The following is a 7500-nucleotide window of genomic DNA, read 5'->3' as shown; positions in this document are numbered from 1 at the left end:
TACCTTTATTACTCTCCTCCTCCTCCTCCTCCTCCTCCTACCGAATTTTATCCAGAAAACTCTCATTTGAATATATACGAAGAGAGAGAGAGAGAGAGAGAGAGAGAGAGAGAGAGAGAGAGAGAGAGAGAGAGAGAGGGGAGGAAGGGGCGCAGTAACACCATCATCAGAGGAAAGGGAGACGATGTTTTTTTTCTCTCTCTCTCTCTCTCTCTCTCTCTCTCTCTCTCTCTCTCTCTCTCTCTCTCTCTCTCTCTCTCTCTCTCTCTCTCTCTTCGTATATATTCAAATGAGAGTTTTCCGTTTGGTGGAAACACTAGCTGTGCATGTACCCTGAGTGAAAGTTTTGTGAACATGATTGTATCCAAGTCGCTCCAAGGAAGTGAATGACTCCACGTATTAATAATCTTTTCATTATTAGTTCACAAGCTGTTCGTGATTGCGACCAAACAAATCATTCTTAAGATGGGAGAAGTGTTAATGAATACATCTCAGGTTAAAACAAAACAAAAAAAGTGTGGAAACGAGAATATAGAGGATTTACCATATATATATATATATATATATATATATATATATATATATATATATATATATATATATATATATATATATATATATATATATATATATATATATATATATGGTAAATCCTCTATATTCTCGTTTCCACACTTTTTTTTACCTGAGATGTATTAAGATGTATTCATTAACACTTCTCCCATCTTAAGAAGCATTTGTTTGGTCGCAATCACGAACAGTTTGTGAACTAATGATGAAAAGATCATTAATCTTGCCACGTGGTTAAGCACCATGAATGTATTAGGTGAGTTCGGATCAGCTGTCAGGGTTTGCCAAACTAATCAGTATACGAGTAGTTATTGCCAAGGAATTGACATTTCTGTGGTACTGCTGTATTCCCTTGTATTATTTTGACGTAGCTGTGTGCATATGTGTGTATGTTTACATTCTGTTGTGCGTATAATCTGATGATTCGAAACCGATGCGTATCCATTCCAAGACATATTCCAAGCCTTTCATCTCCTTACCGGTAGCCAAGAAATTCCTCTCTTTTCAGAACGTCATTGTACGACAGAGTAGCCAGCTAAACAGCCGAGCCCTCAGCGTGCGCCTCCCGCCGGACAAGGGACCCTACATCCAACACTACCTCATTGAGATCCACAACGAAGGCTCCTCCTACTCACTCCAAGCTTCTGAAAACCGCTTCGACACCCTTCCTTCGCTCATCACCTATTATTCTCAGTGCTGGTGAGGACAGAGAGGAGGCTGGACGTTATGTCTAACCACTGTGCTGCGTATTTTTTGTTCACCAACTCTCCATATCCCAGGATGAAGTTGTGTGGGTGTGTGTGTGTCTGTGTGGGTAGGTGTGTGTGTGTGTGTGTGTGTGTGTGTGTGTGTGTGTAAAACGTACCCAGGAAGGCCACTCGCGTAATATATATGAGGATTGATTTGCCTTGTTGTCAAGTCATGGCTTTCTTGCAATGCATCCCGAGCTCCTGCAGGTAATAGCGGGACGCGCTCAGTCCAGGGATGATGTAGGAGTGGGTGGCGCCTTCATACCTTTTTGTTGTCTTTTCAGCGAAGAGTTGCTGGCTCAGCTCAAGCTTCCTCGCACCGTCCAGGAGGCCAAGACCCGCCATGAACTCGGCTCTCTCTCGCTGCTCGGACAAGATGAGCATCAAACACTTACGTGGTCGTGAAATGTAATTGAAGTGTAATGAGCGAGAGGAGGATTCTCCACTTCAATGGTGGAATGACCTCTGCCTTTCTACGAATGTGTGGGTAGTTTGATGGCCCGGGAAGTTAATAATCCTTGACTGCAATGCCTCATTCATGACATCTGCTTACCCCAGTGAATGTCCACGATGTCACCACTACGATGGCCAGTTATAAGACTGCCATAGCGACTGAGTTGGTGCAAAAAGTATCCCCTACCTGGCGGACAGTACCTCCTTGCCCACGAGATCATCCCTTTCATTCTGTGTAACTTAATATAATCAAGCGTTGTTGAAGCGTGATCAGACGCATGTTAACGGGAGGTCATTGAACTGAAGAGGGGAAGAGGTTTGATGGGAGGAGACATTGGTAATACTGCATACTAGTTTCCAGAAGTGTTGGACGTGCTTGAATCATACTTTGTTGTGCAGTATTTTTGAGACATAGACGTTGATTTGGCGCGCTCAAAAAACACGCGAAAATTTGACTTTCCGGGGAGAATGGTGGCTTCGGCCGCCCAAAACCTGCAGATGGCGCTCTCTCTCTCTCTCTCTCTCTCTCTCTCTCTCTCTCTCTCTCTCTCTCTCTCTCTCTCTCTCTCTCTCTCTCTCTCTCTCTCTCTCGCTCTCTATCTTCCCCCTCCCTCTCTCCCCATTCTCTCTCTTCCCCCCTCCCTCCATCCCCATTCCCTCTCCCTATTTTCTCTTCCCCTTCCCTCCCTCCCCATTCCCTCTCTCTCCCCATTCCTTCCCTCCTCTCCCCCTTCCCTTCATCCTTACATTTCCTCCCTCCCTCCATCTCCCTCATCCCTTTCTATTTCATTTTGTTTTTTATTTATTTATTTATTTTTATTTATTCATTTAATTTATTTTTATTTAAGAGGGGTACCTGCCAAGGCCAACAAAATTGGAAAGAAAAAAAATGTTCCCTGAGGCGCCGGTCCCCAAACTGAGTCAGAAACGATTGTCAAAAATTAGAGGATGAGTGTCTTGAAGCTTCCCTCTTGAGAGAGTAGTCTTGATAAGCGTCCACAGTGTTAGACGAAGACTTTGAGTTGTGTTGATGAGGGGAGTAACAGTCTTCGGAGCTTTGTTCTTTATTAACAATATGTACAGAAAGAAGGGCAAGGAAAAGATGTCTCAGAGTGGTTAGTAATTAAGGAAAGATGTGCCAAACAGTTGTACAAGGGCTTAGCATTGACGTGTTTGGGCAAAGCACCTTATCTATTTCTGTCTTTAAGGTATACGTGGAAACAATGAAGGAAGTGATGATATTGCGTGGCTTGCCTCCGTTGTTGTCATGGTTGGACACAAAACAAGAGTAGAAGAAGATGATGATAATGTGAAGAAAAGAATACGTTCAAGAAGAATTACTTGAAGAAAAAAAGGAGGAAAATGAATATAAAAAAAAGTTGAAGAAAATGATAAGCGTTATGTGATGGTCATTGTCTCTTATTTCCGAACACTCTACTAAAGTGACTCTAAATGAAGTTGATTGTCTAATTATTATTAATTATATTATAGAAGAAAAGGAAAACTGAACACACACACACACACACACACACACACACACACACACACACACACACACACACACACACACACACACACACACACACACACTGAAATATTCTTTTTCAAAATATTTCGCAAGAACACTATCAAGACTTCCGTCATTATGTAACGCATCCATATATATATATATATATATATATATATATATATATATATATATATATATATATATATATATATATATATATATATATATATATATATATATATATATATATATAAACACATTTAACATCAGGTCACAAGCACACAGCGAACATCAATATGGACCCAAGTCTCAAACTCACACATCAAATTACAATATAGAAATATATCTGTGTATAAATACATCAGATTACAATATAATAAATATATCTCTATACAAGCACAGCCTGTGTTACCTTACAGAACTTTTCAGTCCCATGGATGTACCTGTGTACTGCTTTGTACATAACCATTGCTGCAACCTCTGCTCTTAACCTAATGACATTCATCCAAGTGTCCTTAATTCATTGTCCTTAATCCACACTATTTTCTTAATTCAATGTCCTTAATCCACACTATTTTCTTAATTCAATGTCCTTAATCCACACTATTTTCTTAATTCAATGTCCTTAATCCACACTATTTTCTTAATTCATTGTCCTTAATCCAGACTATTTCCTTAATATAGTGTCCTTAATCCAGACTATTTCCTTAATATAGTGTCCTTAATCCAGACTATTTCCTTAATATAGTGTCCTTAATCCAGACTATTTCCTTAATATAGTGTCCTTAATCCAGACTATTTCCTTAATCCAGACTATTTACTTAATCTACTGTCCTTAATCCAAATGATGTCCTTAATCTACTCTCCTTAATTGTAGATTCCTTAATTATAATATCCTTAACGACAACATTTTCTTAATCAGTGTATAATCCTCAATCCAGTCTATTTTCTTAATTTACTCTCCTAAATCTGTACTATTTTCTTGATCTGCCATCCTTAAGACGGTAGACAAAGTAGATCATCTACTTAATCTACTGTCGTTAATCCAGACTATTTTTTTTTATTTACTATCCTTAATGTAGACAATTTTCTTCATCTACTATTCTTAATGTAGACTACTTTCTTGAAGTAATATCCTTCATCCAGTCTATCTTCTTAATGTAATATTCTTAATCCAGACCTCTTTCTTAATTTACTATCCTTAATACAAACTATTTACTTGATCTACTATCCTTAATCCAGATTGTTTTCTTAGTCTATCAACCTTGATCTTAATTTCCTTAATCCAGACCATTTTCTTAATCTGTTATCCTTAATTCAGACTATTTTCTTGATTTATTATCTCTAATCCAGTTTATTTTCTTAATCTACTTTTCTTAATTCAGACTCTTTCCTTGATCTACCATCCTTAATCCTGATTTTTTTTGTTAATGCATTAGTCTCAATTTAGACTATTTTTGACTCAGACTTTTTTAATCTACTATCCTCAATCCAGACTATTTTCTTAGTCTACTATTCTTAATCCAGGCCGTTTTATTAATTTGATATTTTTATTTTATTTTCCTTATTTTGTTATCCTTAATCTTCATTTCTTAGTGTAATATTTTCCTATGCAGGCTATTTTCTTAACTAATATCCTTAATCCAGACTATTTTCTTAATCTACTATCCTTTATCTTAATAACCTTGATTTACTGTCCATAATCTTCATTTTCTTAGTCTAATATCTTTAATGAAGAACACAGTTTTATATCCTTAAGCCAGACTATTTTTTCTACTCTATTCACTGCTCCTATTTTCGTTTTGGGATCTTCTTTGAGCGGGATTTTTATTCATCTATTTCTTGCCTCTGCTGACCTCCCTGATGGATAACAAATCGAAATAAAACAAAAAAATCAATCAATCAATAAAATCAAGGCGGAGGCTGAGAGGACGCGGCACCTCTGGGCGTACGCAGACGGAGGACGTGAGTGAGGATGTCGAAGCGGTATCGTTTTCCGTTGAGCGTCAAGGTCATGGACAAATCATCATAATCTATCGCTGCTTGTAATTTACACAGCAGCGTTCGTCCAAACACGAAATCAAACCAGTGGCGCATGTATATCGTGTCCATCTTTCGCAGAGTGTCTGTGCCGCTGCCAAAGTGCAGCAGGACTCGTTTCGGCAGCACAGTCGATTTGCCTGTCCTGCACAGCATCTTGTCCTGACCAGTCTTAGTGATAGAGAATGTTGACGCGTTACCAGTGTTCACCATCACCGTCAGCGGCTCCTCGATGCCTAACGCTCGTGCGGCAAACATGAACGTTTTGCGTTGTGTGTCCGAAGGTTGTCTCCGCCGCAGACGTTTTGGGTGACGCAGGAACAGGGTGCTGCTGTCGTCGGGATGGAACTCCTGCCGCACCTCGGCCTCCTGCAGGCGGCTCATGGACATAACTATTAGGTCCAAGTAGTGCTTCCTCACATCCCCGCGTACAATGACCGTCATGCGCGTGTTGACCGCCACGTAGCGACGCAGCATCACCACCACCTCGTCCAGCTCGATCACGTCCAACTCCAGCATGCCAGCCCAGGTAAACAAGTATTTCTTTACCGTCTCTTGCTTGCCCGTGACGATTCCCAGCCTCCGGGCCAGTGTTAGCCTCATGAGGCTGCATGAGGAGCCGCTGTCAAGCTGGACAAGGCACGGGTGGCCGCGCACGGTCGCGGACACCAGGTTTTCTTTCCCAATATTAAGACGGCACCACCTGCTCACGTTCCTCTCCTTGCTGACTCTCTTGGCATCCACCATCAGCCTCACCACGTCGTCTTTGTACCACCCTCTCATCTTCCATCTCTTGATGCCGTGCTTAACGCATTGACAGCACTCCATCTTCCCCCCTTCTTTCGTTCTCTCCTGCCCTCCCCCTGCTCTTCTTTGCCTGCTTCTCGTCGTCCTCCGCGTCCTGCCTCTTCCTCTTCTTGTCCTGCTTCGCGTCGTCGTCCTTAACCTGCCTCTTCCTCTTCCTGTCCTGCTTCTCGTCGTCCTCCGTGTCTAGCCTCTTCCTCTTCTTGTCCTGCTTCTCGTCATCGTCCGTAACCTGCCTCTGCCTCTTCTTGTTCTGCTTCTCGTCGTCGTCATTAACCTGCCTCTTCCTTTTCTTGTCCTGGTTTTCCGTTTCCTCCGTGTCCTGTTTCTTTCTCTTGTTCTGTTTCTCGTCGTCGTCCTTGTTCTGCCTCTTTCTCTTCTTGGTGCGGTCCATAATCGGATGAAAACACTCCACGCTCATCGTTTTCTTGCCTTTGATGTCATTCCCGTCCCTCTGATTTTTGTGTTCTCGCCGGCTCGCGCGATGTTTCATCTCTGCACAGCCTTCAGTGACCGTCTTCTCGTGGCTGGTGCAGTCTTCGAGGCTCTCCAGCCGCCTCTTCTTGTTCTTGGTTAGTTTCTCCTTAGCCTTCCCCTTCTCACCGAGGGTCTCTTGGGCGTCCATTGCTTGTCGTTTCCTCTTGTTGTTGTTGAATCTCGTATTATGGAGTGTTGTGCCTAAATCTTCAGTAGAAAATCCAGGCATTGCACAGTCTTACTGGGAACCTGTTCGTCAGAGGGTATGGTATACCTTTGCGCCCCCTTCTTGGAACGCTCAGCAGCTTGGAGCTAAAGACTTCGGCACCCACCAGGCGCACCAATCAGAGGCCTCGATTCAAGAATGTGATAAGGTCTTTAGCCAATCAGATACAGGAATGAAACAAAATATAAAATTATGACTATTTTTCATTAGCGGCAGTGATGCACTTTTCAATTAATTATGCTGAATCACTGCAATGAAGACTCCTTTCAAAAGCATAGAAGTAATACATTTATATGATTTAGTATATTTAATTCTCTAAATAATAATTTCTATCAGTCACTTATCTGTGTTATTTGGCTCACAATTCATACATCAGCAGCTGTGCACTAATATCGCACTAACATTTGGCGCCACCACGGTCTGTCAGCCATTTAGAGCCGTGGAAAACCTCGCCAACAATGCCCATTCACACAACGTAACTGACGTGTAGTTTTGGCTCAGCTAAAATGACTTCCACTGCCACATTCTCGAGTCACTGTGCCGAGGAGAGCAAGTTCAGTCCCGCGCTTACAATGCCAAGGGTAGAACTCGAGCCGTGACCCTTACGTGCATCAGTGAGGAAGCAGGAAGAGCAGGAGGGGGATCATTATGAGCTGAGGACACAGTATGCT

At 41.8% G+C, this 7500-nt stretch overlaps 1 long non-coding RNA gene across 1 annotated transcript in view; it reads left to right on the top strand.

Annotated features, from left to right (window-relative positions):
- The window catches only part of LOC135098131 (uncharacterized), a 21846-nt gene extending 18497 nt beyond the window's left edge, over window positions 1-3349 (top strand). The window contains exons 2-3 of the long non-coding RNA XR_010266597.1: window positions 1079-1269; window positions 1604-3349. This is a non-coding gene — a long non-coding RNA (uncharacterized LOC135098131). The remainder of the gene's footprint in view (window positions 1-1078; window positions 1270-1603) is intronic.
- Window positions 3350-7500: the final 4151 nt, after the last annotated feature.

Source organism: Scylla paramamosain, unplaced genomic scaffold (genome assembly GCF_035594125.1).
Source record: "Scylla paramamosain isolate STU-SP2022 unplaced genomic scaffold, ASM3559412v1 Contig46, whole genome shotgun sequence".
Lineage (NCBI taxonomy): Eukaryota > Metazoa > Arthropoda > Malacostraca > Decapoda > Portunidae > Scylla > Scylla paramamosain.
Note: the sequence above shows the minus strand (reverse complement) of the source record. Positions and strands in the feature narration are given on the sequence as shown.